Source organism: Bubalus bubalis, chromosome 14 (assembly GCF_019923935.1).
Source record: "Bubalus bubalis isolate 160015118507 breed Murrah chromosome 14, NDDB_SH_1, whole genome shotgun sequence".
NCBI lineage: Eukaryota > Metazoa > Chordata > Mammalia > Artiodactyla > Bovidae > Bubalus > Bubalus bubalis.
The window spans coordinates 66,556,389-66,565,545 of record NC_059170.1 but is presented as its reverse complement, the minus strand read 5'-3'; the positions used below and the strand labels follow the sequence as shown (position 1 = coordinate 66,565,545).

The 9,157-nt window shown below is 48.1% G+C and overlaps 1 long non-coding RNA gene across 5 annotated transcripts in view; it reads left to right on the top strand.

The window, feature by feature from the left end:
• The first annotated feature begins 514 nt into the window (after positions 1-514).
• The window catches only part of LOC123329266, a 90,265-nt gene continuing 81,622 nt past the window's right edge, over positions 515-9,157 (top strand). The window contains exon 1 of one of the 5 annotated variants that reach the window (XR_006544656.1): positions 515-3,737. This is a non-coding gene — a long non-coding RNA (uncharacterized LOC123329266). The remainder of the gene's footprint in view (positions 3,738-9,157) is intronic. The other 4 variants (XR_006544655.1, XR_006544654.2, XR_006544657.2 and 1 more) reach the window with 4 other exon arrangements.

Here is a 9,157-nt window from a genome sequence, read left to right as displayed (position 1 = left end):
GATGTGTGTTGTTCGTTTCCTCCGTAAGAAGCCAGACTGGAGTGTTTCAACAGCTCTCTCTTTCCTCCTCTTTGTAAAGTTTGGATTTGAAGGAAGGAGTTGAATTGAGCCCCTGGAAATTCATAAGGTCCCCTAAATACTTTATGGGCTTCCCTGATGGCTCAGGAGAAGGCAATGGCATCCCACTCCAGTACTCTCACCTGGAAAATCCCATGGACGGAGGAGCCTGGTAGGCTGCAGTCCATGGGGGCTAAGAGTTGGACACGACTGAGCGATTTCACTTTCACTTTTCACTTTCATGCACTGGAGAAGGAAATGGCAACCCACACCAGTGCTCTTGCCTGGAGAATCCCAGGGACAGGGGAGCCTGGTGGGCTGCCATCTATGGGGTCGCATAAAGTTGGACATGACTGAAGTGACTTAGCAGCTGATGGCTCAAGCAGTAAAGAATACACCTGAAATGCAGGAGACACAAGAGGCGTGGATTCAGTCCCTCAGTAGGAAAGATCCTCTGGAGGAGGGCATGACAACCCACTCCAGTATTCTTGCCTGGAGAATCCCATGGACAGAGGAGCCCAGTGGGCTATGGTTCATGGAGTCACAAAGAGTTGGATGTGACTGAAGCAACTGGACACAACACAAATACTTTATATCACCACCCCAGGAATCCTGTGCAGGAATCCTGCCAAAGATGGGGGCAGGACAGGCATAGCTTGGCTTTGAGGCTTCTGGTGGGCTCTCAGGCTCCCCTTTTGCCTTGCTGCTGCAGAAGGTGGCTGGAGGTGGACCCAGAAGCCCCCAGAAACCCAGATCACACTAACTAGATATTCTCAAAGGTCAAACTTTGAATTCACTGAGTTCCAGCAGCAATGCCCAGCACCTCTATCCTTCAGACATTCACCAAACCCCCTTGTGGCTCAAAAAATGTTCAATATGCATTGAAATTCACCTCAAATTTCCTTATATTTTTCAGGAAAATTTTGCCCTTCCCATTCTCTTGGGATTGTCTATCATCGGCCAGAATACATATAGGGAACCAGTGGTACAAGAATTAAACAAAAGCCTCCCTGCATAGATGCAGAACTGTCCATCCAGACAAGAACCATACTTTGTTGTTATTACCAGCAGCAATAACTGCTCCTACTAACCATGCCGTAGATTGTCTGTTCTAGAAACTGTGCTAACTGAATTCCATTCAGTATCTCATTTAACCATCAGCTCAACAGGAAAGGTGCCCTTCTTCCCTAAATGATTAAACCATTTACCTACAGGCAGCAGAGTTTCAAACTCAACTGGACTGACATCAAAGGCCAGCCTACTGTACTTCCTCTCGTAATTCTCTGCAAGTCACTGAGTTCCAAACTGCCCAATCTGGACTTCATTTGTTTAGTAACTGGGGGCCACTGGTAATTATTGAGTTGACACCATGGAATCAGTTAATGTCTGGAACGTCACCATTCCTAAGGTCTATCACACCACGTCTCCAAGAGAAACTTCTCTTAGCATCTCAGCCTAGACTTAACAAGTTCAGTAAATGAGGGACAACAGCAGAGGGAACGCAGGCATAACTGTGTTACTAGCCCCTGTGTTTTCTGCTGTTCCACTGGCTCATGTCTCAGGGGAAATGTCACAGAAGCTGGATTTGACCTAGAATCAGAGCTGCAGACGATAATCATAACACTGCTGGGTTTTTAGTTTTGTGTTTTAAAGTAGTCTCTTCTCTTACTCTGATTGATGTCACTGGAAAGTTCTCTTCATATACACGGAGTTTCATCCCTGATGTGCAGACCTCCCTGTTGTCTGCTGTTTTCCCCAGATCGCCTTCAAAAACGCTGATTTATTTTCAAGACAGTGTCTCAGATCTCTGGTTCTCTTCCATCCTCCCCTGGGAGCAACTGTGTTTAGCTTGAGTTCATCTTCCTAATGTGTTTCCACCAGCAAGCACGGACTCTGTCCAGAAAGACTTAATGGGCCAGGAAAATGCAATTTGTGGTCAACTTATGAACCCTTTTCCTCTTGCCTTCATCTCAGGCTGCTTCTTCCCCCTCTCTATAAAAAAAACATTGTTTTAGCTTCAACATTATATTTGTCTTGGGGGCATCAGGATTCATTTCTGTGGGCCTTGCTGATTCAGGCTGTTTATATCGGCTCATGGAGAAACACTCACACAGGATACTGAGCCGCCGGCCAACCTGGCTGTAGTCACGGAGAAGAGCATCCTGACCGACCCCTCTCCTTAGGGCCAGCTATTCCCCAGCATAGAAGTGGAATACTAAGAAGTGGCTAACTTTTGTACCCACCTGTCCCAGAGTGCTTGTCACAGGGCACCCCTGTGGGAGGAGAGAACGCTTATTCATGGTAAGTCTTTTAAACGAATTGTCTCCGGTCTGGACAGTAGTCCCAATAGTGATGGAATTTCAGGGGCACCAAAAGTGGTGGGGGGACTTGGCATTACTCTGGTACAGGCTGCCCTAAAGGGGAGCCCCATCCCCTCCCCTGTGCTGCTTGACAAACAGTCCCCAGGCTGCACTGCCTCAAAGCTGCGTCCCAAAACTTCCCACGCCTTACCTCCCCCCGCCCCCCGGAGATCTTGCTGAGACGCAGATTCTGAGTCAGCAGGTCTGGGGGGTGTGAGCTGAGCCCCCAGGTGGCACTGCAGCCGCTGGTGGTCCTCACACCTGCCTGCACGTTCGAATCACCCTGGGATCATTTCAGAAATACTAGTGCCTGGGCCGACGGCACCAGGATCGCTGGTGAAAAGGTGCCCTCGTGGGCTTCATTCCTAGCCATACCATGTGGGCCTCATCTAGGGCTGCTGACAAAGTGAGTGCTGCTGAAGGGAGAGACAGGCAGGCGGAGCAGTGAGAGAACACAGAAGTAGCAGCATGGATACCACAGTCTTTTTATTACTTAATCTTGGTGCCTCAGTGCTTCTGCCGTATTCTATTCATTAGAAGTGAGGGTTGCCCAAGGGCATGACCACCATGTGGGGCCCACTGGGGGCCTTCTGCACAGCTGCCTCCCACAGCCTTGTCTCTCTCACCTCACTCATGACCCCTCAGTCACGCTTGCTGACCAGAGAGAGAAGTGAGGCTGGACTGTGATCTGTGGCCGGAGTCCACGTGCTTAGGGAGAGGCAGTGGAAACAGGGCCCCGGGATGCTGCAAAGAGCCCGGACATTCTCAGAACGACATTCATCCAATTAATGTCTTTAAAATCTTGTATTTGCTGTAAGAATGTAGCGCAAACTTGCCAAAGCCTTAGCAAACTGCTCTGGGGAAGCTGCAAGCTTCAAGACACAGCATTCCCTGTGTCTTTTAACTGCACCCAGAGTAAAAAAAAAAGTAAGCTTTGGACGTGCACATCCTGAAATCCGCAGGTGCACCCCATCTACCAATAGGTGCCCATGTGATTCTTCTTAAAGAGATTGAGAGATCCGAGAGTCGATGCTCCACGTGGAGCTGGGAAATGAAGCCGTGCCCCACAGCTGCTGGTCCTCACAACTGAGGTTAAACCCGGGTGCAGAGACTGACTGGAAAGGGCTCTTGCTCTGGGCCAGTTTAAGTGATTCCCCTCCTTCTGAAGATAGTTGGGGACACGCTCCGGGCGAAATCCACCAGTGGAGCAGATAGATGTGGCCCCTTCTCGCTAAAGCCAACGCGCATGTGCGGAGCAGTTCACAGTGACTGAAGCCCTTGACCTTGAATTATCCTTCAGTCTTCACAGCAGCTTCGCAGGTGAGTGGGAAAGCGCCTGACTTCTACCTCTGAACACGAGGAAACTGAGTCTCAGAGGGAGGAAGTGACGTGTCAGGGTCAGAGTTGGGCCTGCGAGGCTGAGCGAGTGAGGACCAGGGAAACCTGTCAAGTGCAGGATATATAAGTGGGCTCATTTCCCAGCTTTGGAAGAAAGGATGTGAGTTTTCGCCGAGACCTCCCAGGCTGGCAGGAAATACAACACATCCCCGGGGGATGATTCTTGGCTGCTTCCTGATCCGCTCTCCAGGCAGGACTCTCACTCTTAACCTCTGTGGCTTCTCCCCCTGCAAGTCCAGCATGATCAGGTCTTAAAACTGGGTCCCCTCACTTGCCCCCGTTGCAACCTCTCAGGTGAGGCCTCGCACACTCAACAATTTCCTGAGCACCTCCTGTGTGGCGGGGATGCTCTAGCATAAGGACCTCTGACCTCTTCGGGGTTCCATCCTCCTCTTTCATTTGCCTTCAGCCCCTCAATGTGTGTTGGAGCTGGAGGCAAAGATGCAGGTAAGCTTCCTCCTCTCCAGGGGCAGGGCTGTGCAAGGCAACTTTCCCAGGGGGAGGCCACCACGATCCTCTCCCCGTGGACCCCACACAGGCACGCTGAGCCACATGGCTAGAATGTTGTTAGGACACTGCCTGGGGTCACTGAGCACCAGTGTCGTGTCTCATCCGAGGCCAACAGTCATGCCGTTCCGCCCTCCCCCCCCCCCCACCGCTTCCCCCACATCATTCCTGAGGGGATGTCAGGGAGTCCCAGGGCCCAAATGGAATCCAAAGACATGGTCTTGGGTGCACCCCTGTTGAGCTGTGTAATCTTGAGTGAGTCATTCCGATCTCTGCCTCCTGTCTTCATTTATGCCACGATGGGTCCCCAAGGTAGCCTCTAGCCCTCGAACCCTGTGACACCCAGACATCACCGAATCTCCATGTTACAGTTCTGCCACGTGCCAGTGTCTCTCTTGGGGTTTTGCTCTTTGTCTGGAAGAGGGTGTTGCCATGTCTAGTGTACCCTGCTTGCTTCCTGAGAAACTTGGGGAAGAGTCTCAGTTGAACCTCTGAATTTCAGGCTTTTCCAGAGGTAAGGAAAAGCGTGAATTAGACTTGTTACAGTAGTTATGAAATCCGCATTTCCTGTCATTTCTTTCCAAGTTTGGTGTTAAATGAGCAAATTGAAATAGGAATGTTAACAAGGATGACTCAGGCCTAGAAAATGTGATAGCATGACGACGGCTTTAAAGAATGGCAATAAAAGGACTTTTCTGATCCATTTGTTGACAAAAAACGGCAAGAGATCATTCATCTAGTTACTGGTCTCCAAACAGTTTTGATTGTGTACTCTTTTGATAAAGTCCTTGAGCATGCAAGCATCCCTAACGTATGAATATTTATATATTTGGAAATTATAGGCATCTATGGCACCCCACTCCAGTACTCATGCCTGGAAAATCCCATGGACGGAGGAGCCTGGTGGGCTGCAGTCCATGGGGTCGCTAAGAGTCGGACACGCTGAGCGACTTCACTTTCACTTTTCACTTTCATGCATTGGAGAAGGAAATGGCAACCCACTCCAGTGTTCTTGCCTGGAGGATCCCAGGGATGGGGGAGCCTGGTGGGCTGCCATCTATGGGGTCGCACAGAGTCAGACACGACTGAAGCGACTTAGCAGCAGCAGCAGCAGTGTTATACTTACAGATGAACATGTAAAGCATACACAAAGAAAATTAAAAGGACAGGATCAAAACTAACTTGTCAATAAAACAAAGTATTTATCTTTGTCCCATCAATGTGATTTAGTATCTTGTTTATTTTTTACATAATACAGAAATTTGGGAGTCTGATTTCAAGTCTAGTTTGTCTACATTCTTGGTCTCTAAGCACTGTTGTAACTGAAAAGTTGCAATGCAAAAATATGTAGCTATAAAATGCAGACATCTATTGATGGAGGGCTTATAACAGAGGAAACTGACTTGAGGGTTTATAACTGACCAAATCCAGATTGGAAATTTACAGGACCAGAAGTGGTGTCATGATGTTCTTGAGTCCAAGTTTGTATTGCTCCCTGCACAACAGGCCAATAAATTGAGAGATGAGTTTGTTAGTGCAAGGAATAGCAACTTTATTTGGAAAGCCAGCAGACTGAGAAGATGGTGAACTAGTGTCAAAGAACCCTCTTGCCTGGTTTGATGCTTAGTTGCTTTTATAGAATGAAGTGGAGAGGTAAAGTAAAAAAGCCTGCAAATTGTTGCAAATATTTCCCGGTTCCAACCATACTCAGGAGATGTGTTAATTTCTTCTTTCCTGTAGCCACTCACAGGTGGGCCGGGTCAGGATATTTCCTGTGAGCTAAAAAAAGATATTTAGTTTAAGCTCAGACATAGGAGGCAGAGTTCCAAGAGATGGGCCATTATGTATACTTTAAGCTAAAGGCAACATCCCCTTTAGTGATTTGTTGTTGTTTAGCCACTAAGCGTGTCCAACTCTTTTGCAACCCCATAGACTGTAGCCCACCAGGCTCCTTTGTCCATGGGATTTCTCAAGCAAGAATACTGGAGTCAGTTGCCATTTCCTTCTTCAGGGGATCTTCCCAACCCTGGGATCAAACCCATGCCTCCTGCATTGGCAGGTGGATTCTTTACCACTGAGCCACCTGGGAAGCCCCCCTTGAGCAAAAGCAATAGAATACAAAGGTTAAAGTAAAAGAAACAGACCCAATATGGAGTCAGATTAGTTTCTTTGTTAATAGAATGTCCCTTCTTTCCAATATGCTTCTTCTACCCTTTCTGCCAAAGACCCTGTGAGTGAAAGTCACTCAGTTGTGTCCAACTGTTTGTGACCCCATGGACCATTCAGTCCATGGAGTTCTCTAGGCCAGAATACTGGAATGGGTAACCTTTTCCTTCTCCACGGGATCTTCCCAACCCAGGGATAGAACCCAGGTCTCCCTCATTGCAGGCGGATTCTTTACCAGCTGAGCCACAAGGGAAGCCCAAGAATACTGGAGTGGGTAGCCTATCCCGTCTCCATCGGATCCTCCTAACCCAGGAATTGAACCAGGGTCTCCTACATTGCAGGCAGATTCTTTACCAACAGAGCTATCAGAGAAGCCCCCAGCGGTAACTCATGTTACACAAATATATAATTATAATCCAGGTACAAACAGTCCCCCACAAAGATCCTATTTTTTAAAAAAACAATAGGTCGGTATTTATATTTAACTCTTAAGCACTTAAATTTTTTGAAAACTCACAGCTGAGTGAAAATAGATACTAATGTCTTTCTTTTGATTGAGACACTCCAGAGACCTTGGGACTTCAGACCACTAGAGCAGTGTCCCCAAATTCTTAAACAATGTGGCCCTTTTTTAATGAGCTCAGCACACCAGCAAGTACGCCTGACTAAGACAGGGCAAATGGCTTTTAAAAACGAATTTGAAAAGAAAATATGGTACTTACATTCAGTGGAATATTATTCAGCCTTAGAACAGAGGGAAATCCTGCCATTTGTGACAACATGGATGAACCAGAAGGATATTAAGTGAAATGAGCCAATGTCAGGAGAAAGAATACTGTATGATTCTATTTATATGAGGTTATCTAAAACAGTCAAACTCATGGAAGCAGAGAATGAATGTACCAATGGTTTCCAGGGGCTTAGACATCAGGGAAATGGAGAGTTGTTATTCAGTGGGTATAAAGTTTCAGTTAAGCTAGATGAATATATTCTAGAGATCTGCCATACACACCATGCCTATAGCTAACAATGCAATCTTGTGAACGTCACAGTTAGGTGTTCTTATCAAACCCAAACCAAAACGAACAAAACCCAAAGGACAGGAGGAAACTCTGGGAGGCATTGGATCTCTCCGTTGCCTTGTGGAGATGGCATCACAGGTGTTTGCCTACGTCCAAACTCATAAAATTGTACCCACTGAACATGTGCAGTTCTTTGTGGGCCAGTTATACCTCAGTAAAGTAAAAGCTGGATTTGTATTTTATTACTCCAAGGGCTTCTACCTCCATTGAGCAATAGTCAATACATGTTGGAGACATATTTCATCAGTTGACAGGCAAGGACTTAGGCAACCTTGCCACAGTTCAGCAGTCCTCAATCCCAGCCAGGCTGCCGTGAAAACACTTCCCTAAAGGGAGGGAAAGTACTTGGGAATAAATATCCAGACCTCTTAGTGACTTGTCTTAAAAATCCAAGCCTATTACGTCGTGACAAATCTTGTAAAGCAGGCGTTGTGAAACAATAAGTTCCAGTCAGTGTGCTGAGTGGCACTTGTGACCTCGTGGAGCAGAGAAGTACAGTGAAGAGAGAAAGGGGCAAGGGATACAGGTAAAATGCTTCTGCTGACAGAACCATCTGCAATGGGAGTGCGTCCCCTTGCACGATGGTTCTCAAAATTAACCGGACATACGAAAACACCTGGGCATCTCCTTAACCTGCAGATTACCATTCAATAGGCCTGGGATGGGGATCGAGATTCTAAATTTCTAACACATTCACAAGAGAGGCAGGTGTGGCTGGTACAAGTCCTCAACCCTAAGCAATGAGACCGTACCATCTATGCGTCTTCAGCAGGGGAGTCAGTCTTTTCTGAGCCTTTTTCAGCTGGCATTAGCCAACCGGGGTGGAATCCAACAGAGGCCGACATTGGTGAGCTATACACGTAGCACAGAAGCTACAGGTAGTAACTAAGGGAGGTGGCCTGCTCCATCCCCACCCACTCCAAGGAGTGGATGTAGCCATCAAGAGCCAAGCAGGTGGGCACCCCAGCACCCCTGTTGGCAGGAGGACACTCCAGGCAGAGACGAGATGCTCTTTAGGCGGCCAGGCCGCAGCTGAGCAGCGAAAGATGGCCCTGAAGGCGGATTAAGTGGGGCTGCATCTCTGCTCAGGCTGCTAGCATAGTAACCCTTGCAGGGTAGCTCTTGGTAGAAAGGTCCCCTGTGACTGATCCACCAGTGTGACAGATCCAGTGGGAATAAGCTGGCTCTTATGACTTGCCGGGCAGGACTGGTTCCAGCACCCACTGGCCAAGGTAAGACTAGGAGCCCCAGGGGCAGCCATTTCTTTCTTGGGACCACTGAGGCTCTTCTTGCGCTCTGGATTTTTCTGAAGGAAGCTACCCTCTGTGATTTCCAGGTCCCCACACTACTGTGAGCGGCTGGAAACTGCTACCGTCTCTAAAAAGAGAGGAATGATTCATCTGCTCTCTGGGGCTTCCCTGGTGGTTGAGTAAAGACTCGGTGTTGCCACAAGGGCGGGGGAGGGAGTGGGGAACACAGGGGTGGCGCATGGGTTCAGTCCCTGGTCTGGAGGTTACAATCCTGCATGCCCCACGGTGGTTTAAAAAAAAAAAAAAATCGTCCACTCTCAGGTTGGGTCTCCCCTCC